Consider the following 24,298-nt stretch of genomic DNA (forward strand, 5'->3'; position numbering starts at 1 on the left):
GCTTCCACATCCACAAACCCCAGGCTAGCCCACTGCACCCCTATCATTTAACCTAAGAACCCCACAGGGACTCTCAGGGAGAGCCACCCACGCTTACAGCAATTCGAGCTCTAACTGAGGTCTCTGTTATGTGTCACCATTAGGGATATGACACAGATAGACCCCAGAAGGTGAGCGGTTGTAAGTCAGCTCAGGGAGCAGAACCAGATACCATGGATGCCCCCTCGGGTGCCTTTCTCCACTTGGCTTATACACTTGGGGTCCAAATTTGACAATTTACAGAGGAAAGCAACATGCTGGGCAGGACAATCCCACTCAATCCTTCAATCTCTAAACATTGACTGTTTCAAGAAACCCACCTGGGAATTTTGGCAGTAAAATTCCAAGCCAGGCATAAGATCACTGGCCTAGGGAAGTGAAGTGGGCCAACTGCACACTCAATCAAGGAGGAAGAGAGATATGTCCTCAGAATGCCAGCATCTATGATCAGAGGTCATACCCTAAACCTAAAGCAAATTTCCTAAGTGTCTCTGACCATTTTGCCTATTTTTTCTCTTTCATTTTGCACCAAATGAAGACTGCAAGTCTTTTATTCATCAGTTGTTTCTCTTTACTAGCTGACAGAGAACTAGCTACAAGGCTCACTTTGAGAAGACCTTGAACAATAGGAAAACAAAGTAACACCATAAAAAAGAATACTTGAACTTCAAAGCCTATAAGCATTATTTTGAACTTTCTATCCTTAGTTGCTACAGATATTTATGCTCTAATTTTATCTTCTCCACAGAAAAACAATTAAATTTCACTAATAGAGGTTAATTAGGATCAATATAAATTGTTATAGAATTTACAAACAGATACATGAAGTATTTTTTTATCCTTATGCAACGAGGAGACATTTAGCTTCCTTGGCAATCTATTAGGCTTTATCTGTTAGACAAGGATCTTTAATACATGACTTGTTTGTGAAAAATGATGCTTCTATATCAAAATACATGATTTTCCTTTGTGAAATATATCTTTCTATACATTAATTTTAAAACACTTTCCTCTATGTAACCATGCACTCTACTAATTTCTATAGAAAAAAATGTAATATAAAAGTTAAATTTCAGTCTAATCTTCTTTCAGATTATTTACAAGTTCAAAAATAGCAAGACCCAAACTAATGAGATTTACTATATAAAAAGAATCCACATAACTCTCTTTTCTCCTAAACTCTTGTCCTATTTTTTTCTTCTGTCCTCCCTCTTGTCCCCTACTGTGTTGCAGTACACAAGAGGGTCCTAATTCTAAATAGCCCTAAGACCTTAAGAAAGGGTTTCAAATTTGCTATAATGGAAGCAAAAGGTTCCCCATCCTATCTCCTCTCTACTCCCACCCTTGGAGAGGAAGAGGAAGCTCCAAGTCTCACCCATCACACCCACTCATTGTGCCCCACCTCTTCCTTCTCCCCACCAGGGCCCAGGACCGGAGAGAAGGTGTGCAGTTTGTCCATGCAGCTTGCAGTCATGGGCTCCAGCAAATATCAGTGCCTCGGGTTGGGCTGTTCTAGGATTCCTAGGGCTTCTACTTCCCAAGCCAGGGTCCTCCCCGACCCTGTAGAGGCCACTGCTGTGCCTGGTTGTGTGTCCACCATAAGAAAACCTAAAGTGTCCAGATTTACAAAATCCAAACTAGGGGACAATCATTTCCAATTACAACTAAAATTTTCACATTATAAAAGGATTTGCTCCAGAGTCTCTTCAAATAAAAGTTCCCCTAGTGATTTGAATTAGTTTTTCATTTGCCAAAAATTAAATTACACATAACTTTTCAACAATATATGTATTATGTAAAGCCAAGTAGAGCTAATTAGCCCAGCAGCTCAGAAATTGGTGACCTTGCATATAAAACCTATTTGCACTGGCTAAAGATCCTATGTAGCATATCAATTCCCCCAGGGCCCTTGTGAAACCAGCTGTTGGAATATATAATAAAGGAGAAGTTCACTGAATGCTAATTCAAACAGGACCAATGAAATAGCAACATGTTTTCACTATCCGGTACATGTCTTGGTAGACTCATGGTAAATGTTCAATAAATATTTGATGAAAGAATAAATGAATGAATGAAACGCTGACCCTTCCTAAAATGACTTACACAAGGTCAATGACTTCATCTGTCACACCAAGCACTGGCTATCTGAGTAGATGCCCTCCAGGGTACTACTCAGCTCTAATACTCTGAGACTTTCTAAACCTTCTCTTCATATTTGTTGGCCTTTAAGATCCTCAGGTTATCAGATCAATATGCTTTAAAAGGAAGTACTGGGAATAAATTCCCTAACAAGATTCATTCCACCTTGGGAAGATAAAACATTTCACTGGCTTCCTGGCCAATTTTTCCCCCAGAATCAGTTTATAGATGTTCAGGGGCAGATCACCCCATTTTGCAGGTAGCCCAAAATGCCAAAATGGGAGAAGAGTGATGGAAGAATTTCCATGAGGCTTAACCTCTTGAAGGAAGTAAGCTTACATTATCATTGCCATTTCTGGTATAAAGTGTATGTGATAGAACTATTAGAAAATAAACTCTAGATCAAGCTTGTGCAACCTGTGGTCCGCAGGCCTCATGCAGCCCAGGGCAGCTTTGAACGCAGTCCAACACGAATTTGTAAACTTTCTTAAAACATTATGAGATTTTTTTGCAATTTTTTTTTAGCTTTTCAGCTGTCATTAGTATTAGTGTACTTTCTGTGTGGTCCAAGACAATTCTTTTTCTTCCAATGTGGCCCAGGGAAGCCAAAAGACTGGACACTCCTGCTCTAGACCAATCATAGACCTGTTTCCACCTTTTAAAAAAAAAAAGCCAGTTGAAACAGGCTTGCTACCTCTAAAGAAGGCCTGAGAAGACATTTAAAAAACCCTAAGCCCTTGGAGTTGCTGCATGAAAAAACAAAAAACAAAATCAGGGGTAGTAACTTCATGGACCTGACCCAAGACGGGTTGTGGGTCGTGGGTGTTGTGCTTCTTCTTAAGGACAAAGGCATGCTTCACCGGCATTCAGTGCTAATCCCACCCCATTTGTGTCCTGCTGTTGTCAGAATTACAAGCCTGCTGTTCCGTTAATTAGCAAAGTTGAAATGCTCCACATCTATTAAGGAAGTACAAATTATCCCTGCCATCTCCCCAGGATCCTCCCGCATGGGTCTTCTCCAAGCCCCACTTTTGCTTCTCCTTGCTCCAAATGTGTTATGCTTACATTGCTTCTAGTCATCATTTCCCACGTTAGAAAATGCCAAACACCCTCACTCTGGCTCCCAGCCTCTGTGTGACCTTAATGGCAATGGTAAAACTGGCCCTTGAGCCACCAGCCCTGTCTGTGGTTTTGTGGGTGTAGAGTAGCAGTATATTCCCCAGGGCACCTGTGTTCCATACTAACCTCCTTCAGAAAGCAATCCTTATTTCAACAAGTGAAGAAGCAAACGACAGAGTGGGTGTTTATAGAGCATTTGGAGGTTCAAGCTGCCAGAGTATACATGGATTGCTCTTTGTTTCCTTTTGGTTCTCAGACACACCCCTTTAATGTGCACCTATTTAGAAGTTACTATGTAAGTGTTCTAACATTGCTTCAAGTGGGCCTGAGCCCTGTTTCTGCACACTTCCCTATGCTCAGGTTTCTGCCTTCTCTTTCTGCTTCACCCTGTGGTGTCCAGCATGGGAGCCTTACTCAAAATGGCACTGAGTCACTGGACAAGAGGCTGCATAAAAGAGATCTGGCTTACAATTGAGAGGTGCAGGAGCTCATTTGGCTGGACCTTAGTTTGGTTGTAATTTTGAAATTTTCCTATTCCTAAGGTCATTGTTTCATTAATTCTATATTGAGCACTATGTGCCAGGCCATATGTCAGGCTTTGGTGATAGTAAGACAAATAAGAAATGGATCCTGCTCTCCAGGGGCTTCCAAGCGGAGACAAACAGGTTTCCAAATAGGACAATTAAACTGTTATCAGAGACAGGATATCACCTGTACAAAATGCAAGGAGACTCAAAAAAAAATTTTTTTTTAAAAGAGCATCTTAAAGATGAGTCCTAAAACCTTGCAACTCAAGGTAATAAGCATCACATATACCTAGAACCTTGCTGGAAATGCAAAATCTCAAGTTCCACCCCAGACTTACAGAGTCAGAGCCTACATTTTAACAAGAAACCCAGGTGAGGCCAGGCATGGTAGCTCATGTCTATAATACCAGCACTTTGGGAGGCTAAGGCAGGCAGACAACTTGAGCCCAGGAGTTTGAGACCAGCACGGGCAACATGACAAAACCCTATCTATATAAAAAAAATACAACAAAAATTAGCCAGTCATGGTGGCACACATCTGTAGTCCCAGCCACTTGGGAGGGTGAGGTGGGAGGACTGATTGCGCCAGGGGGGTCAAGGCTGCAGTGAGCTGTGATCATACCACTGCACTCCAGCCTGGGTGACAGAACAAGACCCTGTCCCAATGCCCCCCACCACACACACACAAAAACCCAGCTGATCCATATGCACATTATACTTTGGGAAGTTGTGCACTAAAGTATGTCTTTCCATTCCAGAGTCACCTCAGAGGCAAAAGATGGAGAAAAGCATCCTGCAGCCTGGCCTAAACAGGACCTCTAAAATCTCATCTAACACTACTCATCACCCCTCCAGCCCCTACCATGGGAAGACCCCTCTCCACTGCCCAGAGATTCCAGAGATTCAGCCATTACCCTATAATTGTCTATTATTCAAATTCAGCTCTGGAATAAAAAGGCTATCTGGGAGGTAGATGAATTCCCCCTCCAGGGCATTAAGACTGGACTACATCTTACTTTTTGGTGGCAGGAGTGTTTATGAATAACACCTGTCCAAACTGCTCAGAATTTTGGTAGCGTAAACCATTCCTTCATGTACCAGATGTTTTCATTTCACCACAAATCTTCCTTCCTACCCTCAGAGCCCTACCTTCTCTAACTACTCTCAGTACCATAAATACTGTCACTGATAATATTTACAGACCAAGATGCCATCTCTAAGATAGCCCTGGAGGACAGAGAAGCCAGTCCGTTTATGCCTCTTTATCCCAACTGCACCCCTACTCACAGGTACAAAGTCCTGAACACTGGGGAAATGCTGGACAAGAAACAGAAAGGAGGGGTGCTCCCACCTGGGGAGTTCTGCATCTGAGAACACAGTGCCCATCTCAGGCAATTCTCTCCCTTGGAGGGGAAACCCAATTTCTACTCTCTGACAATTTCCAGCCTCATAAAATACCCAGTGTCCATCTCCCCTGACACCAGGAAGCTACCAGACTGCATAAAAAACCAGTGAAGACTCTGAGATTCTGATAAAGATCCTCCCACCCTTCCCCCAACCTGACCATCCTGTATCCACTATATCTTAATTATTGGTGCCGTCATCCACGGAGCTAACCAAACAGAAACCTGGGAAGCACTCTAGACTCCCCCCTCCTCCATCACACATATTGATTCAGCTACTTGGTTCTGTTGATCCTACCTCTTAAATCTGTCTCTAATGTGTCATTTCCTCTGTGCAGTTTCCCTGGCCTCCCCATCAAGCTGAGCTGTCTCCAGTTGTACTTGATACTCCATCACTCCTGAATGGCATTTATGCGTTTTCGTTTACTCCCCATTAACTGATCATGATGCCTTGAGGGTAAGGAACATGTAGTATTCCTTATTCTACCCCAGAACCCAGCACAGTGCCTGTCACAAAAAAGAGTCAAGAAATACTGAAACTGACCACGCACAGGCACAGAGAAGACAGAGAATGGCAAGTTGAGATGATCCATCAGGTCAGTCTCCACAGAGAAGATGATATTCAAACTAGATTGTAAATAACAGAAGAGGCAAGGGATGGTGGGAAGCAGTACATGCCAAGGCAGAGACGGAGGGGCAAACAAACTGTATGCTATGGATGAAGAGATTTTACTCATTGAACAGAAAAGCAGAGTTAGTGGGTGATGAAAAGGAGTGCATGGAGGAGGGTGGGCTCTGTGGTCTGACTCCCAACAGGGTGGACACCTAGGGAGGCATCGGCAAAGATGCCACTGTAAGTGCCTTCGGAGACTCCAAGACCCAGGTCTGTGCTACAGCAAGGGGTAGAGTTAGGTGGAATCTCGCTGGTCCCAGAAGAAGGCTGTGGCTCCTGAATAGGGCTTGGCCCAGCAGGCTCTGATCCCAACCTCCAGGTCACATTCTGCTTTATCTTTGAGGATATGGGGAGGTTGGGACTTGGCCCCTGCTGAAGTTAGTTTTAGAATAGAGAGTAGGGGCACTGGAACTTTGTCTCTTTTGATCTTCTCCCTAACTCCCAGGAGAGGCAGGAAGCATGTTTGTGGGTAACCTCCTGGGATCTGCTGGGACAGTAGCAGGCGGACAGTTTATGTGAGACCCCATGAAAGTGCAATGTGAAACTGAATCATAAAGGAAAGAGACATAAAGTCCTGGTCTCTTCTGTGTAGAAAATAGATGGGTGAGGCCCTTAGGAGAAGACACTGTCAGTGAAACTGGAGTTAGCAGAGAACCTATTAGAAGCAAGATCTTCATTCCCTTCATTCTCCCTTCTTTCATCCCCTCCTTTCCTATGTTAACACAAGAGAAAAAGAGAGGTGGCAAGAGTGGGAGAAAACAATAAGGAAAAGGAGTAAGAGCAAGAGATAAAGAGTTGGAGAGAAAGATACACACACACACACACACACACACACACACACACACACACACACACACAGAGACAGAGAAAGAAATGGAGGTGAATGTTCCTGTCTCCTCTTTATAGACCCTAAGGAGCTATTAAGGAAACTGTTGAAAAATGCCTCCAGTGACTATAAATATGTTCCTTAGAGTTCTCCTTACACCACCAGCCGGGTGTGGTGGCTTACACCAGTAATCCCAGCACTTTGGGAGGCCCAGGTGGGCAGATCGCAAGGTCAGGAGTTTGAGACCAGCCTAGCCAACTAAAAGCCTGGCCATAGTGAAACCCTGTCTCTACTAAAAATACAAAAATTAGCCAGTTGTGGTGGTGTGAGCCCATAATCCTAGCTACTCAGGAGGCTGAGGCTGGAGAACTGCGTGAACCTGGGAGGCAGAGGTTGCAGTGAGCCGAGATCGTGCCACTGCACTCCAGCCTGGGAGACAGAGGAAGACTCCATCTCACAAAACAAAACAAAACAAAACAAAACAAAAACACCTACCACCAAGACAGAAAGTGTGTGCTTAAAGGAAGGAATATACCTGGCAGAGAGAGAAAGACTGGGCAGCTTTATGTCAGCAACCAAACACACAGCAGTGTGGAGACCCACATGCCTCTCCCCAACCTGAAAATCTACCTGTGCCCAATGGGGCCAACTCCCCACAGTCGTCCTTCATCACTGTCACCCACAAACATCAAATGGACCAAGGAGCATCCCTCTCCTTAGGTGGCAGGTGTGCAGGAGGGATGGTCGGCAGAGTTCTCCTCTTTGGCCATGGGATTTCTAAGCAAAGGATACCCGGGAGCCTCTGCTAACTTGATTTCAACACAAAAAGGGGGGAAAAATGTGTTCTTCCTTTGGCAATTGCTAAACATTGAGCTTTTCTAAGCAAACTGACCAGGCCTCCTGTAAGCTGAGGCAGCAGCCATGGACTTGGCTATAACCAGGTTGGGCAGCCTTTACACTGGAGAAAAGCAATGTCTACCTTCTCTCAACTCTGATATGCATTTGAAGTTTATTTTCATAAATGACCATCTTCTGCCCTGCACTACAGTGAGCTGGACAGCTTCCTTAGGGTGCCTGCCCTAACTGCTCCATCACCATCTGGGCTGGACTCACTTGTCTGCCTCAGTATATCACTGGCACGTACCTCCCTGTTCTGCCATTGTTCACCACTGCATCTGGCTCCCTCACTAGACTCTAAGCTCATTGAGGGCAGAGGCTGAGTACTTCTCTCAATAGCTTTAGTGATTGGTACACAGCTGGCACTTAATGAGTGACCCAGAGGCAGAGTTTTTCACATCCCAAGTGTCACGACACCTTCTACATAAAAAGTGTTTAGTAACTGCCATGTCTCTTCCTCCCATGGTGCTTCTTTGTGCTTATTTCTACCTCCATGTTCATCTTTCTTTCTCTCTCACATGAACTCTAATTGAGGCCAATTTCAATATTAACTTTCTAAAGTCAATATTAGCTATAAAGGCCTGGCTAATGGGCTACCTTTGAGGAACGGAAATTTGTAACACTTTCCATTGCTACATTAGCTCCATTAAAGATCACTAATAATTAGCACTTTAAACACACGGGTAACGCCTCTCTAAGCCCAGCTAATGAGCAAACCATTTCTGTTTATTCTTCACAAGATTTAATATTAGCTCGAGTTGAGACCTCAGCTGCAATACACACAGGCTTATTCACTCTTCCTCCCTCCCTCCCTCCCTCCCTCCCCAGAAAAGTTGACATCTGGAGTATGGTGTAGACACAAGAAAATGGCCACTTCAGAAGTGATTCTATCCACCCACTGTGTTTGTTTTGAAACTGATTGTTTTCTAACTCACCAGGTTATCTGAAGTGCTCATACATCACAGGCAGTGGTGACAGTGGTAGATTTATTGTCTTTTTTGTTACTTTAAGCACTGCTCTTGGATGGTCCTCAAAGTAACACAGAACATTGGCTTGTCAGTGATTACTATGATCCAATTGTTGAACATTAGCTATGTATTTGCTATTATAATATATTTGGAGAGAGTTACAAAGGTGCCCAGGGGCAGAAGGTGTGTGCTGTGCAAGTTCAGACATAGAAAAGCTTTGCTCCTTGGGACCCTCATCTCAGTCCCCCTCCCTTTTCCCCAGCACAAACATCAATAATATTAATACTTAATTTAATCAGGGCATAAAGACTAGTTAAACATGAAGTTGCTGACTTGAAAAGCCAGTTCAGGGCTCTGTCATTATGGAAGGCACTCTGGCAGATATCTAAATATGAAACTGTCCAGCACCTATGGGATGCCTCTCCCCTCAACCATCTCTCCAACCCCCATGTGGGCGGCAGTAAAGTAGCAATGGCTGACCACAGAGTTTAGGGCAGAGGACCCTCACAGGCAGCTCCTGGAACAGACCCTCTCACACAAGCCCAGAGTTTCTCCCCACTCCCAGTTGCACTCTTTCTGATTCTACAACCATGCCACTCCTGCTCCAGTGTCCTCACCATGACCATCAATGAACAATGTCACTGGGATACCCTGGCACAGACTGGGCACCGGTCCACTACATACATGGAACAACTAGGACCAAAGTAACAACCAGGTTTGCAGAACTGCAGGTGCGGTCTGACAGCTGAGAAGGGACACATCCAAAGGTCATTTTACTGAACAAACTAGCAAACTAAAGCACCCTCTCCCCACGGCCAGGACATGTATGCCGCTGTCCTTGGTCCTGAACTAGTGTGACGCTGCTACTTGGAGTGGCTGCTGTCCATGTTGTCTTAGGGATATGTCAACCAAAAGAGAAAGAGGCAGAGATGAAAGAGATGTTAAGATATATCATGGAGATAAGAAATGTGAAGAAGCATTGGAGGAATATACATATAGAGAGATTACAGAAGAGAGGTTTGTTTGGTATTGTTTTCAAATTATTGTAGTAACCAAGAAACAAAGGTCTGTGTACATACCCCTACACACACACACAGACACAAACATACCCAGATCACATGGAAATGAGACAGCATGAACCCTGTATGTCCCCTGATACAATGTTCAGGTATCTAGATAAATTGGCTAACCATATCTGATGGATTATCCATGGAAAGATTCCTGGAGTTTTAAGCAATTTTTGAGTCCCTACTTAAGTTATTGCCTTGGATATCCAAACATATACAATTCAACTCAATAAATATTTATTGAGCACCTATATGTGTCAGGCAAAGTTACAATCACTGTGGGTACAAAGGTAAACAATATAGAGTTCCTGACCTTAAGGGATTTTTAATTTAAGGAAAGAGTCAGACAAACCAACATGTAATTTCAATATCATGCAAGTAATATAATATAGAGGTACACATGGGGGACAAATATTCAGATAATCCAAAAGAGATACTAAAACTCTAGCTCTAAGGAAGTCTCTAAAATGTGAAAAAGCAGTAACAAGAGAAGAGGCAATGGATTATGGGATCATCACCTAGGTCCTAGATTGGACAGGACAGGTGACAAGTCTCTGGTGGGTCTAGGAGAAGAGAGAGGACTAACTAAGACACAATGGGGTTTTCCCATGACCTAGACCCTATCCATAGTAACAAAGAGATGAGTTAATGTTTGCTGGAGACAAACAACAAAGCTTCCCCTGTGGACCTAGCATAACCAGGGCCCAGCAGAAGCTAGAAAATTTGCCATGATTGGGAAAATATTTGACTCACGATGTCTGCTATTTCTTTAGAAAGAAGCATAACAATGTTAAGTGCTAAACAGGAACTCAGGGGTGATCTAGGTATCTCATGAAACCAAAATCCTTCTCCAGAATTCTGGAGGGTAGACTGGGTAATCCTCAACTCTACTCACCAGAGGACAGACTAAGTTATACTTTTTACCTGACAAACTGAAGCAGGCCTATAAACCCTGCCTCAAAATGTATGTGGTGGGGGAAAGCCATGAACTTCATGAAACTGTATGCAAACCATTGCATATCTGTCCATACGTGTCTATTCTTCTGAGAGACAATCTTTAAGTACAGTTGTCAACAGATTTTCAAGGGGATCTATGACACCCTAAATCATTGAGAACCACTAGCCTAGGGCAGTCACAGTGAGAGTCTACAAGTTACCTTGGGTTCTAACCACTAGATCCTATTACCTAGGCTCTGCCTCCCTCACAGCACACTTTATGACACTCGTGGTTTAGCTGGAATCCAATACCATGGTTGGGCTGGCAGAGAAAAAATGAAATGATTTTGATTCCTTAGCTAAGATAAATGGAAACTGTGGCAGATGGTAGAAGGTGAAGGCTGTGTGAAGGATCCTGTGCTGTAAGAATAAGCTTTATCAGAGGTGGTTCTCTCTCATTATGGAGCTACTAAGAGCTGGAAGAACTGAGGTTAGTTGAACACAAAATGAGTTTTGTAGACACCAAGTCAGTACATCTCCAGTAAGCCTTCCAAACTGATGACACCCCTGCCATTGGAGGGATGACAACTTGACCCCAGGCCCTTTCTCGATTCATGACACTGTCAAGGTTAGAGCCAGCAGAAAGGGTTTGCAAACATGTTTAACAAGATCTGCTGGAGCCTGGATAATGGCAGGATAAGGTTTCTGGAGTGTTCCTAGTGAGGCTGGAACCATATGACACACCTGGCCATTACTTGCTCAACGTGCTGTCTTCTACTTAAGACAGCAAGCTCTCCCAGGACAGGCATGTCTTGAGGGGAAGGTCACAGCCCTAAGTCAAGCATAGACTTTGGACAGAAGTCTGACTCCCAGCTCCAGTATTTATTAGCTGTGTGTCCTTGGACAGCTTAACCTCTCTGGGTCTCTGTTTCTTCACATGAGATAAGAATACCTACACTTCATAGGCTGTTATAATGATTAAGGGAGGAAAATTGAAAAACCAGACACCTACCTGACACTAAGTAAACATAACGCTCACTTTTCTCTGTTCATCTTGATATCTCCTTCATGGGGCCTGACACATGGTAGATGTTCAATAATAAGTACTGATTATACGAATGAGTGAGCAAGTGAATGAGTAAGTGAATGGAGTAAACTCAGAAAACGGCAGCTAAAAACTGCCTCCTCAACTTCCCACTGCACACCTGTAAGCCACACCGCTCACACCCATCTGTGTGCGTCCTCGGAATTTTTATTGTTTCCCTCTGCTACCCAATCTGGGCTATTTGGCGAGCACTACAACTACTCCTGCTCCCTTACCCAGGTGCCCCAGATGTAAAAGAAAGCCTGCTGTTCCCGAAGGAAGGCCAGCTGCCCAGCTGATTGTGCATTTGTGCCTCCTCCTGTGGCCAGGGGGCTATGGTCAGGGGCATCTCCATGACCATAGCTGCCAGCAGCTGCCAGCAGCTGGCAGGCCTTGTTCCTTCTTTTCCCAACTCCTCTTCCCCCTGCCCTTATGAGACTGGGTTCTACATAAAGATCTACAGGTCAAGGTGGCATTTCTGAGAAGCATGCCTACTGAAAACACATCCTGATAGCGGGGCCACCATCTGAGATGAAGAAGCCACCACATCTACCTAGTAGGCAGCCTTCAGAGCCCCATGGGGAGAGGTCTGGGGAGAGTCATTGACCTGTGAGTCTTTTTCTTAGTTGGACTTGAGTTGTCAGGCTATAGTAAGTAGGGGGAGTTCACAGAGAAAGAAAAGCTAGAGAGGTTATGTTACCCTTAACACACAGAGCTAGGTGTGCAGGCACAGGAAAGTGGTGAATACAAATCCAAGTGAGTTGGATACTAAAATCTGCTTGCTACACGTAGAATAAATGTCCCCAGGTTGCTTAGATTCTCAGTTCCACGCTCTCTGAAATGATTTTCTCACCAACTCCCCAGCACTCATAATTCTCTCCCAGTAATCTTAGCAGACCTCTAAGAGGCTGGGATATCTGGTCCCCTGCTCTTTCAGCTCCCTGGAAAAGAGGAGTCCTTGCCATGACTAGAGAGCCATGAGATTGTCTTGTCCATGGATAAATGTGCATGTGTACTCAGAACATAGCCTATATGCTAAGAATAGAATAATTTTAAGTTAGGGACTAGAGATTTATGATAGCTTCATATATTTCAAAAAATCAGAAACAACCTCAAATATTCAACCTCAGGGAAGTGGTTAAATAAACCATGGTATATCTACTCAATGTATTCATTAAATATTCATTAAATATTATACAAATATAATATCTTGGGAAATTTCCTGGTATATTGTTAAGTATGAAAAAGACTATAAAACAGTTATGTACAACCATATCTCAATTGTACATATAGTGTCTGTGTTTCTGTGTGTATAAAAACCATATCTATATGTACATATATATATGTACACAGCAGTTATCTCTGAAAATTGGATTGCAGATTTTGTTAATGTTTCTTTAATTTTTTCTATGTCAGATTTTTCTTATTTATTCTTGAAATAATTGGAAAAGAGCAAATTCTCTCTTTTGTATACTGATCCTTCATATATAGAATATCTGTAAAATATTCATACACTCAAAAAGTTTAATAATTAGGTTGTGGTTATGATAACAAGTCAAATAGCATTTTAAGAGCAACCTTATTTAAAGTTTAGAACAACTGTGTTACACAGCTGTTCACTCTGCAATGTGATCCTGTGGCAAATAAAAAATGGCTACCATTCATCACAGATAAAATTGTCTTATGACTAAAAGAACTGAAGTCCAAATGAGCTGTAAAAGGAAACTCCATTTTTCATTAGGTATAATTTTCCATGTATGCAAACAGGGTTTATCCCTTTGAAATGCAAGATATAAAAGAAGATTCAAGTAAAATAGAATTCAAATAAAATCAACATGTTTTTAGATTAAAAAGCTAAACATTACAGTGGATATCTGTTGAATGAATCTCTAAGTACCCGCTATGTGCCAAAGGGATTTTCGACTAGATGTTTACCTATAAAAACAAGTAGATAAAAATAATTAAACTTTTTTTTAAAGATAAATAATGGATTGGTCTTGCCCTACCAGATATGAAAGTATATATTTTAAATTCAATTATTAAAAGGTAGAGCAGACACAAGAATTAACATACAATGAATGGAGCCTGAAACATAGCCCTAATACAGATCTGGCATATTTTAAAATCTAATGCATGGTAAGGAAAGAATCTAAAGCAATGGAGAAAAGATAAAGTAGTCAATAAATAGCAATAAATGGCATTGGAAAAACTGAATATTTGGAAAAGAAAAATCCAGTTAATCCTGACAACTTCATACCGTACACCAAAATAAAATAAATTTTAGACAGATTAGAGCCCAAATGTTTAATATGACATTTAAAAAAAAACCTTAAGAGAAAACATGCATGGTCATTTAACTGATCCCTGAATAAGAAAGAGCTCTCAAGGCACAAAAGTATTTAAAGAAATCAGAAAGTTAAATATTGATGGTTTTGTTTATGTAGAATTTAAACTATATGTCAGATTATAAACAAAATTTAAAAGGCAAATGACAAGCTAGGAAAAGTGTAGCAAATACGATAGAGAAAAAATTACTGCTCCCTATTTGAAAAATGGGCAAAGAATATAAATATACATTTCAAAAATGAGGGAAAATGGATAATAAACATATGAAAAAGCAGTCCACCTAATTAGTAATAAAGAAAATGCAAACTAAACAATGAGATGTTTTTAAACCCATTAAATTTGCAAAGATTTTGAGAAGGCAATAATCATCAATGCTAGCAAGGGTTATAAGGTTCCTGCCTATAACCCTGTTAGTGCAAGTAAAATTGCTTCAACCTTTTCAGGAAGCAATCTGGTAATATGAATAATAATAATACAGTGATCTAGTGATATCCCTTCTGGATGTCTATGAGAAGGAACTAAGGAAAAATCAGGACAGATATTTGTAAACAAGGTATTTCATGCAATACTTTTTAATGTGGCCCCAAACTGCAAATATCCCAAATAGCCAACAGAAAGGCGATAGTTAAGATAAACTTGAAATAGGTATAAATTAAATACACATCAGCCATTACAATTTGTATTTTTGAGTAATTTTTAATTTCATGGAAGAATGCTTGCAACATATAAAGTAAAAATTAGGGCATTAATGATACAGGCACTATATAATTTAGGTTAAATCATATGAGATTGCTGAGACTCAACTTTTTTTTTTTTTTTACCTTCTGAAATAGTGATTTGATGTGATCCCAAATATGGACATAATGTATTTCTGGGTTGTGAGATTATGGGGATATTTCATTTTTTTCTTTACACTTTTCTATAATTTTCAAACTTTCTACAATAAATATGTATTAAAATTAATGTTGTAAAAGTGTATAAAGACAAGGTAAAAAAAATACCCCAAATTTAAAACTGTATGAATCCACTTCCCTGGTTTCTCTTTTCTAGATTTTATAAGCCTCTGCTTCTTTGGTCTCTTAATCCCCATGCCTTGCCTCGTTTTTGTCTGTTATTCTATTTATTTGCATGTTCTATAATTTGCTGTTTGAGGTTAATCCCCAGAATAAGAAGGAGAACTCTAGAAAGGCTCTGACCTCAGCTGTCAATCCCTTTTCCTCCAGGAAGCCTTCCCAAAAAGGCACAAGAGTCATGCAGTTTCTATCCCCAGAGATGGCCCTATGCTTTTCAGTCAACAGAGGTACCACAAAAGGGGAAGCAGGTAGCCTCCTCTCCACTTGTGTTGCCACTACCTCTCTAAAATTGAGAGGCAGAGGAGAGCCCTGAGAAGCACTGGGAGAGGACATGTCACCAAGAGGTATGAGTCCTCATCATCCAACGATGAAGACTCCAAAAAACATCCAACTAGAACATAAAGTACAATGAGATGCTAGGCTGGGGTAACCAGGATTACTTCTCACCAGTGTGCTGTTGGAGGGAGGCTGCTGCTGCCCTCTCCTAAGCCCATGGGCCTGTACCTTTTACCTGTGAGCCCACCATGGGATCACTGAATTGACTGGTACAATTAATATTTAGAGCTAATAAGATCCCCAATGAATATTCTGTTTCTTTTCTACAAACTATGGACATATTTCTGTATTTGTTCACATATTGTACTATAAAATGATTCATATTACTATTTCAATTTTGAGTCATTTTTCTTACAGCAATAAAGTTATCTCTTGCTTTCAAATGCCCTAATCAACATCTGGAAGGTTCATCAATGTCCACCTCAAAAAAGTGTAACTTAGCATCACTATTCCTTAGTTTTTCCATCTGCAAAATGTAAGCAACATCTCATAAGGTTATTACGAGAATTAGCTGAGACTATGTGTGTACCTTGTGATTGGTCGATGGCAGGTGTCCAGTAAGTGCTAGGTAATGGAGTGAATGAATGAATCAATGAAGTGTCTGAACTGTGTGATTGATTTGCCACTGGGCTCAGCTATACAAACCTGGGAACAGCCAAACTGCAGAAACCATTCACAATTCAAGACACAATTATCCACATGCTGTCAGCTCCTGAAATTGTAGACATAATAACTTAGAAGAAATGTGCTGCCTACAGAGAGCATGCTTTGCCAATTCAGACTCCGGCAAAGGTGAGAACATTATAGTTCCCACAGGAAAAAAAATTCTTCCCTTCAACTCTAAAATTTTAGAATTCTGCATTTGTGCAAATGGAAACAGTAGTCAAAATCTATTAATTTCCAACTTTGTGGCTGTAGGATTGAAATTTTTCCATCAAAATCTATATGTAAGTTTGGAAGCATTCACCATCCAACTGGGGCCCAGGCATCTACAGAGCAACTGAGTCATGGTTGTGGAACAACTGAGTCATATTGTTCCATGCCAACAATATTGCTGATGGGGGAAAGGACACTGGACTAGGAATCTGAAGACCTCAGTTCCCTTTGTGGAATTTCTCTACCCCTTTCTGGCCTCCATTTTCAAAACCAGTAAAATAAATGAGCCAGATAAGATGATGGCTGAGGTTGTCACTTCCCCAGCTGTCCCATTCCCTAAATCTGCTTTGCTGTAGAAGAAATAATGGCCTGCAAAAAAGTTAGAGAAGGGAGCATCCCAGAGGAGAAATGAGAACCTCAGGGATAAGAATCATGCTGGGGAAATACCATATTTAATGAATTGCAAAATGTATCATTAGTTTATGTGCCATTAGAAAAGAAAAAACTGCTGCCAATTAAACTATTACACACCATAAACTATAAAATGCATCCTGATTTCAGAGATGGCAAAATGTAGAAGGAAAAAGAGCATCTTATAATCAATAAATATGGGAACTAATATTTACTGGGTATTTGTTATATTCTAGGCACTGAGCTAAGTGCTTTATCCATATTATTTCATTTAATTCTAAAACAACCCTGTGAAATAAATGCAAGCATAGGAAAGACCAGCATTTTATAGAGGAAAAACTGAGATACAGTGAGGGTTTACATAATCTGCTTAAGGTCTTTTAACTAGTAGGGAGAAGAGGTAAGATTTGAACCTACAACTATTTTACTCCAAACTCCATCTTGTTAACCCTTTACTCTCTGAAGAAGCACTGAGGCATCTGATACCAAATGAAAACGAGTTATTTCATGGTGGTAAGACTGAAACACTAAAACTGTCAGAACATATTAAAGGAACTTATTAGGATGAAATACTTTGAACTAGAGGGAACCCCAGAGATGATGTAATACAAGCATATACTTTACAGACAAGGAAGCTGAAGCCCAGAGGGATGATGTGATTTACCCAAGGTTGCACAGCCAGTTAGTGCAAAAGTTAAGATTCTAGAATTTTGCTAGGTTGTGAGATCAAGTTGGCAAGTCTAGAATTTTCAGATTCTACTCATTCCTTTCTTTTCAAGTTCTAGGCATTTTCCTATCTCTACTCTATAATTTCTTAGTGGTTTCTCTAAAACCACACAGGCAAATTCTTTTAGCATTTCAGGATACAGTTCCTTCAGGCCTGAGATGCAGAGCTATTCTCAGAGAGGTCAGGGTGGATGGACACAACAGTTAGACAGGGTTTTTGCTTTTTAAAATTTTTTTATTTTTTTTTTTATTTTTTGAGACAGAGTGAGTCTTGCTCTTTTGCCCAGGCTAAAGTGCAGTGGTGAGATCTCGGCTCGCTGTAACCTCTGCCTCCCGGCTTCAAGCAATTCTCATGCCATAGCCTCCCCAGTCCCACTAGCTGGTATCATAGGCAAACACCACCACTGCCCGGCTAATTTTTTGTATTTTTAATAGAGATGGGGTTTTGCCATGTTGCCCAGGCTGGTCTCGAACTTCTGAGCTCAGACAATCTGCTCACCTTAGCCTCCCAAAGTGCTGGGATTACAGGCATGAGCCACCGCACCCAGCCCAGACATGGGTTCTAATCTGTCGAGTTCTAAGAACCCAGCATGCTTAATCTCTCTGTTCCTTGTAGACTCATAAGTAAAATAAGGCTAATAACGCCAACCTCATAGAGAGACAATGTACATAAAGTCCCCATAAATAATCAATTGCAGCTGTTATAGCCATGACTATTGAAGGAGTTTAGGGCTTTTACTATTTTTTCTTGACTACTGGTTATTATTATCATTATCATTATTATTATTGAGACAAGAGTCTCACTCTGTCACCCAGGCTAGAGTGCACTGACGTGATCATGACTCACTGCAGCCTTGATCCCCTGGTCTCAAGCGATCCTCCTACATCAGCCTCCCAAGTAGCTGGACTACAGGCATGCATCACCACACCCAACTAATTTTTAAAATTTTTTATACAGATGGGACCTCTCTGTGTTGCCCAGATTGGTCTCAAACTCCTGTGTTCAAGTGATCCTCCTGCTTTAGCCTCCCAAAGTGCTTAGATTACAAGGCATAAGCCACTGTGCCTGGCTGGCTCTTGGTTCTTGTATGAATCAATCTATTCTGCATTTTCTAATCTGAAGTGCATTTTCTTGGCTGGAGACAGTGGAAGCAGGAGAATAGGGCTTCTTTATCTCCGTCTATAACAGACAATCTTCCCCAAGCAGAGCGCTAAAACCCTGCTCTATCACAACTGTTCACAAGCTCACTTTAGTTGCTAGCTTTAGTTGAGCTATCTGCCCTTCCATTAACTTTTTGTACAAGCTCTTTAAAAATCAAGATTCTTGAAGAAGTCCCTTTCATTTCATAATTCATCCTGCTTGTCTTAAAGGGAAGGCCAACCCCTTTCCAAGGCATGGGCAGCCAGCCCTCCAGACTTCACAGCATTTGAAGCTAAAGGTCAAAGCAAATTGTGTTCTACCTTCCAGCCAACAGGGGCTGAGTGCCAGTACAGGAAAAGCCCCTTCCTACCATTTTAGGGACCTTTGTGCTTCTAGTTACATACGTGTGTGTTAGAAGACAATGTGTGATAATAATGCCGCAGGTTGCCAGGAGAAAGTGTGGGTCCTAAAGCGGTGAGGTGGAAAGTACCAAAGAAGCTGCATGGCCAGGATGTGGGCTGACTTAGTAGTCCTACTTTCCATTTTAAAGACACTGAACTGGGGGGAAAAGCGTGTACCCAGTCTCACAGTTAACAATGTCTGTGGAAAGCCCAGCTGGTAAAGCCAGCGGACAGACCAAGGTACCCCTGCCCCACTGGTGATCACTTACCTCACAGAACACAGGCTTTGTAAATCAAGCATCACACGAGCCCACTTTTCAGCTCCTGCTTTCCCAAGGCCTGCTTAGCTGTTGTTTTGTTTTTGCTGCTTTCGTGGGACTTTGTGGTAGATGCTTGCTATCATTAATTAAGGGTTACTTCCTAAGTGCAGGTTCCTAAGTGTTTTACATATCTTATGTCGCTTAATTCTCTCAACTACCCTAAGGGGTATATATTGTTTCCCACATTTTATGGGTGAAAAACTGAGGATTAGAGGAAGCAAATAATGCGCCCAAGGTCACAGAGCTAGGAAATGATAAAGTCAGGATTTGAATATGGGTCTATCCTATTCCAAAGCCTGTGCATGAAGCCTCATACATATAGATCTGTCTCATCTAGCTCCCAAGTCACCCTGGACAGGACATATCCAGAACTTCAAACTCTCTAGGGTTAAGACATAGCCATGTTTGGTGCAGCCTCAAACACAGTGTTGGATGTGCCTGGGATGAACCCCAGACCCTGAGTTTCTGGACAGTTACAAGACAGAGAGTTACAGGACAGAGGTTTCTACCTCAGTTTCCTGCTGAGCCCTATAATTAGCACCTTACAGGTAGCACTGTGCTCTGAAACCCCACCTGTCTATTTAGGGCCTTGCCCATCCTTTGCCATACCCCTTTCCTGGCAGGGGAAGGAGGGAAGGATGTCTATGTGCCACTAGTCACTGCCTGGGGGCCTGCCAGGAATGGAGTGATGGCCCAGTAATGTAGAAGCACAGACTAGCCTGACCCTGAATGTCTCCCCCAACTTGTGAACTCTGGTGACTCTCCCTCGCAGGACTCCTCACCTTGGATGATGATGCAGACCTGAGAGAAACCTGTTGTTGCGATGTTCCAGTGGATATCGTGTATTTCACCGCTGCTGCTTGCCTCGTCCAGCTAGCCCAACAGTCCCTTCACTCTCAGCCAGACATTCTACCAACCCCTTGGAAAATGCCAACGCCAATGCTGTTCTGAGGTGGGAAATCAGTTTTCTTCATGTAGGCTTGACTAAATGGATTGACTAAAACAATCCATAGAAGACTGTCAGAGGCATTTTAGACAACAATAAGTGGCTAAATGGAAATGGAGAGTCCCATGAAATTCCCCATGCCATTGACTGTTAATGATGTGGTAATTATAAACACAACAGCAAATATTATTACCAATTTCAAGCGTTGACAAAAACCAGCTGGTACACTCAGCAAAGCACTCCAGTCCTGGAAAGTCCTGGAAACTCATATAATGCTGTAAGTCCAATTAGATGAAATCTTAGTCTAACTGTGGGAAGGAAGCTGTATTTCTCAACATGCAACACTACCCAGAAAACCCTACACAATAAGCACAAGAAGTCTTCTCTGGTGACCTGGACTGACCTATATCCATAGTGGTGACTATTTCCACCAATCCATATAAGGTTGGTACAGAGATTGGCCAGAGGCTTACCAAGCTCATTCCCTCTTCCGAAGCACATGACTGTTACATTTCCCAACCTCCCTTGCAGTTAGGAGCAGTTATATGACTGAGCTCTGGTCAATGGAAGGTGAGCAGAAGTATCATATGCCACTTCCAGGACTGGCTCATAAAATCATCCCACATGTATGTCCTCCACATTCTCTCTTCTTGTCCATCCTCGGATGGCTGGGTGCAAAGTATCCAGTGGAGGACTCCAAGGCCCTATAAGCAAAGCCCTGTGAGAATGGAAAGGGTGAGTCCTGGGTTGTCACCAACCAGGAACATCTGTAGGAGACTATGACATGAGCAAGAAATAATCTTCTATTATGTGATCTCTGATATTTACTGGTTATTATATCCATCAACCTACAGTGTTTGACCAATAAGCAGAGAACACTCTCTTATTAACATCAGGGTGGCAAACTGTGGAGATTGAAGAAATTACTTCGATCTCTATCTCAAAATCTTATGTCAGGTGTTAATGTATTTTATTAAGGATACACATGGTTTCTTTAAAAGCAATAAGAATATGTCAGTGATCTAGGTATAAAAACGGCAGGAGAACTCAAAGGGAAACAAAATAATGAGCATAGGGGAGGGGAAAACTTGGAAGAATTTAGATACCAGCTGCCAGGGGTTTGACAGGTCCTCCATTCTTCTCCCTAAGAGTTCCTCCACTCTCACACCTCTTACAAACAAATATGAAAGTATCAGGTAAATTTTAGAGCATGATATGAACAGAAGGTACTATACTATTATTGTTCTGATTCCCAAATCTAAATCCTTGGCCTTGTTTCTCACCCAGTCTACATCCAGTTGCATCTCCAACCTCCAGTAGGTGTTTCCATTAAATGGCACCCAAAGTTCAAAACTCTCCTGCTATCTTCTACTCTGTGTCTCTAGCATTTTAGGAAGGGGAAGAATCATTTGCTTCATACCATATGCCAGGCCCATTATAGTAACTGCCTCATTAAATCCTCTCATATTCTTTCATGAGACAGATATTATTGTCTGCATTTCATAGATGTGAAAACTGAGGCTCATAGAAGTCAAATGATTTGCCCAAGGCCACACGACTGTTAAGCAGGAGCTGTGAGAACGATTTTCATTTGTGTAAAATATCATACCTGAATGGAGTGCTCTCTAAAACAGTTATCTACACCTGGTGGTGTGCTAGAGCTTGTTCTAGAGCCTGCTTGTTCTGGTTCCTGAGAAACAATTGTAATTTTCGGAATTTTTGCCAGCTCGTTGTTATACAGGTTGGTAGGTTGAAATCTGCTATGATAGGAGTATTTACACAATGGAAATCAGCAAATGTTACAAACACCACAACCAGGGCTTTTATTCTTCCCCGGAAACATTACCAGCACGTCACTGACTATGCCTTCCTATTTGGACCAATATAGCAAGGCAACACTATGTCCTGACACTGTCTTGTTGGAATTTCACGATATTGATTCTTCCTATACATGAGCATGGAACGTTCTGTCATTTGTTTGTGTTCTCTTTTATTTCATTGAGCAGTGGTTTTTAGTTCTGCTTGAAGAGGTCCTTCACATCCCTTGTAAGTTGGATTCCTAGGTATTTTATTCTCTTTGAAGCAATTGTGAATGGGAGTTCACCCATGATTTGGCTCTCTGTCTGTTATTGGTATATAAGAATGCTAGTGATTTCTGCACATTGATTTTGTATCCTGAGACTTTGCTGAAGTTGCTTATCAGCTTAAGGAGATTTTGGGCTGAGACGATAGGGTTTCCTAAATATACAATCATGTCATCTGCAAACAGGGACAATTTGACTTCCTGGAATTTCAGGAGCAATAATAAGGAAATAACTCCCGGACTGCAGACTTTGCAAACAAAAACTCGAAACAGTAAAAGCAAATGTTACAAAGACACAAAGGAATGAGGAAGAAGTATGTCTCCCTTAACACAGCTCAACCTTCTGACAGTTCCATGAGGAGTTCTCCTAATAAGCTGATAAGAAATAATTTGGAAGGAAATACTAGTTTTAGGTGGGGAGGCAGTTAAATTCTGGAGCAGTGCGGAGGACAGCTTTGGAAAGAAAGACCTTAGAGATTTAGTTTTTAAACTAAGAGATGGGGGAGGCATCACAGGTCCCTTGAGGTAAATTCTAAAACAGGGATTATTTAAAAAAAAGAAGAAGAAGAAGAAGAAGAAGAAGAATGTGCAGTTAGCACATTAATGCAGCAGCACAGATAATCCAAAGCTGAAGATAAAATCACATGATGAATTCCAAAGCCAAAGATAAATGACTGGAATTTTTTCTTTGATCTACCCAAGATTTACCTTCTTGAATCAAAGTGCATCTTAATTAGATGAGTATGCACCAATCCAATATCTGGGGAAAGGAGCATAGAAGCTTATGGAGTGGTTAGAGGCAGTCAGCCTGCATTTGTTTCTTTTTCTTTTAAAGTAAACACTCCACATGTGGAGAATAATCCCCATGTGAAAAATAAAGAAATCAGTGTTTTAATTTGCAGCCCACAGCAGTTTGTTCCTAAACCTGGCTGATCATCCAATTTGGTTTAGAAGATTTTTTAAAATAGAAAATTTGGTGTCTACATTTATATTTAGATTCAATGAGTCTAAAGAATTGTGTTTGCCAGAACTGAACAGACTCATAAAAGCATAAGGGCAAAACAATAATTGTGGCAACTAAAGGATCCTATGAAGAAACCTATGTAAGGTTGACTGGCCAGAGAACAGAAAAAACACTTAGAACAGAGATCTACGGGGATTCACATTTTTGAAGAGGTTACAATTACAGTGGTCCTTCAGTATACACAGAAGTTTGGTTCCAGGACCTCCGTGTATACCAAAACCTGAGAACACATACTCATGTCCTGCAGTTGAGGACCCTATGGAACTCACATATTGGAAAAGACAGCCCTCCATATACAAGAGTTTCACATCCTGCAAATACTGTATTTTCAGTTTGTATTTGCTTGAAAAAATGCCCTTTGGAGGGCAATTACTTAATGTCTCTGAGTCTCAGAATCCTCATCTATAAAATGGGAAGACTCCTGAATTGGTAGGTTAGACAGAAAGCACCTATCACAATTCCTGGCACAGAGGAGGTAATTGTTAGTTATTGCCCTATTATTATTATTATTTTTCTTTATCACTCAGCTTTGGGAACATTATTCCAAGCAATACATATAAAGCTATGGAAGCTGCAGCCTGGGTCCCTCCAACCTCTCTCTTCCAGCAGCAGCCCATGGCAGGCTCCAGCAGTCCTCTGAGGACAATAGAAGATACTAATCACAGTACCAGTAATCAGAAAACAAGATATCAGCTTTAGCTTGGCTCTGCCCTCAACTCACTACATGACCTGAAACCAGCCTCCTGGTTCCCTTGGTCTTAATTTCCATCCCCAGCGAATGGGCACAATCAAATAGAACCTGTCTTGGTCAGAAGTGCTAATGAAGAGCCCAGGAGAATGGGTTAATGAGAAGGCTGACTCTCAGCTCAGGGATAACGAGCCAGACTGTCACTGTCCCTGGGAGCTTTCCCTCCCTGGTCAGGGAGAATGTTGGCAC

At 41.7% G+C, this 24,298-nt stretch overlaps 1 protein-coding gene across 26 annotated transcripts in view; it reads right to left on the reverse strand.

The window, feature by feature from the left end:
- The window catches only part of KALRN (kalirin RhoGEF kinase), a 708,666-nt gene that overhangs the window by 507,864 nt on the left and 176,504 nt on the right, over positions 1-24,298 (reverse strand). The gene's annotated exons all lie outside the window — the stretch shown is intronic.

Source organism: Macaca thibetana, chromosome 2, assembly GCF_024542745.1.
Source record: "Macaca thibetana thibetana isolate TM-01 chromosome 2, ASM2454274v1, whole genome shotgun sequence".
Classification (NCBI taxonomy): Eukaryota; Metazoa; Chordata; class Mammalia; order Primates; family Cercopithecidae; genus Macaca; species Macaca thibetana.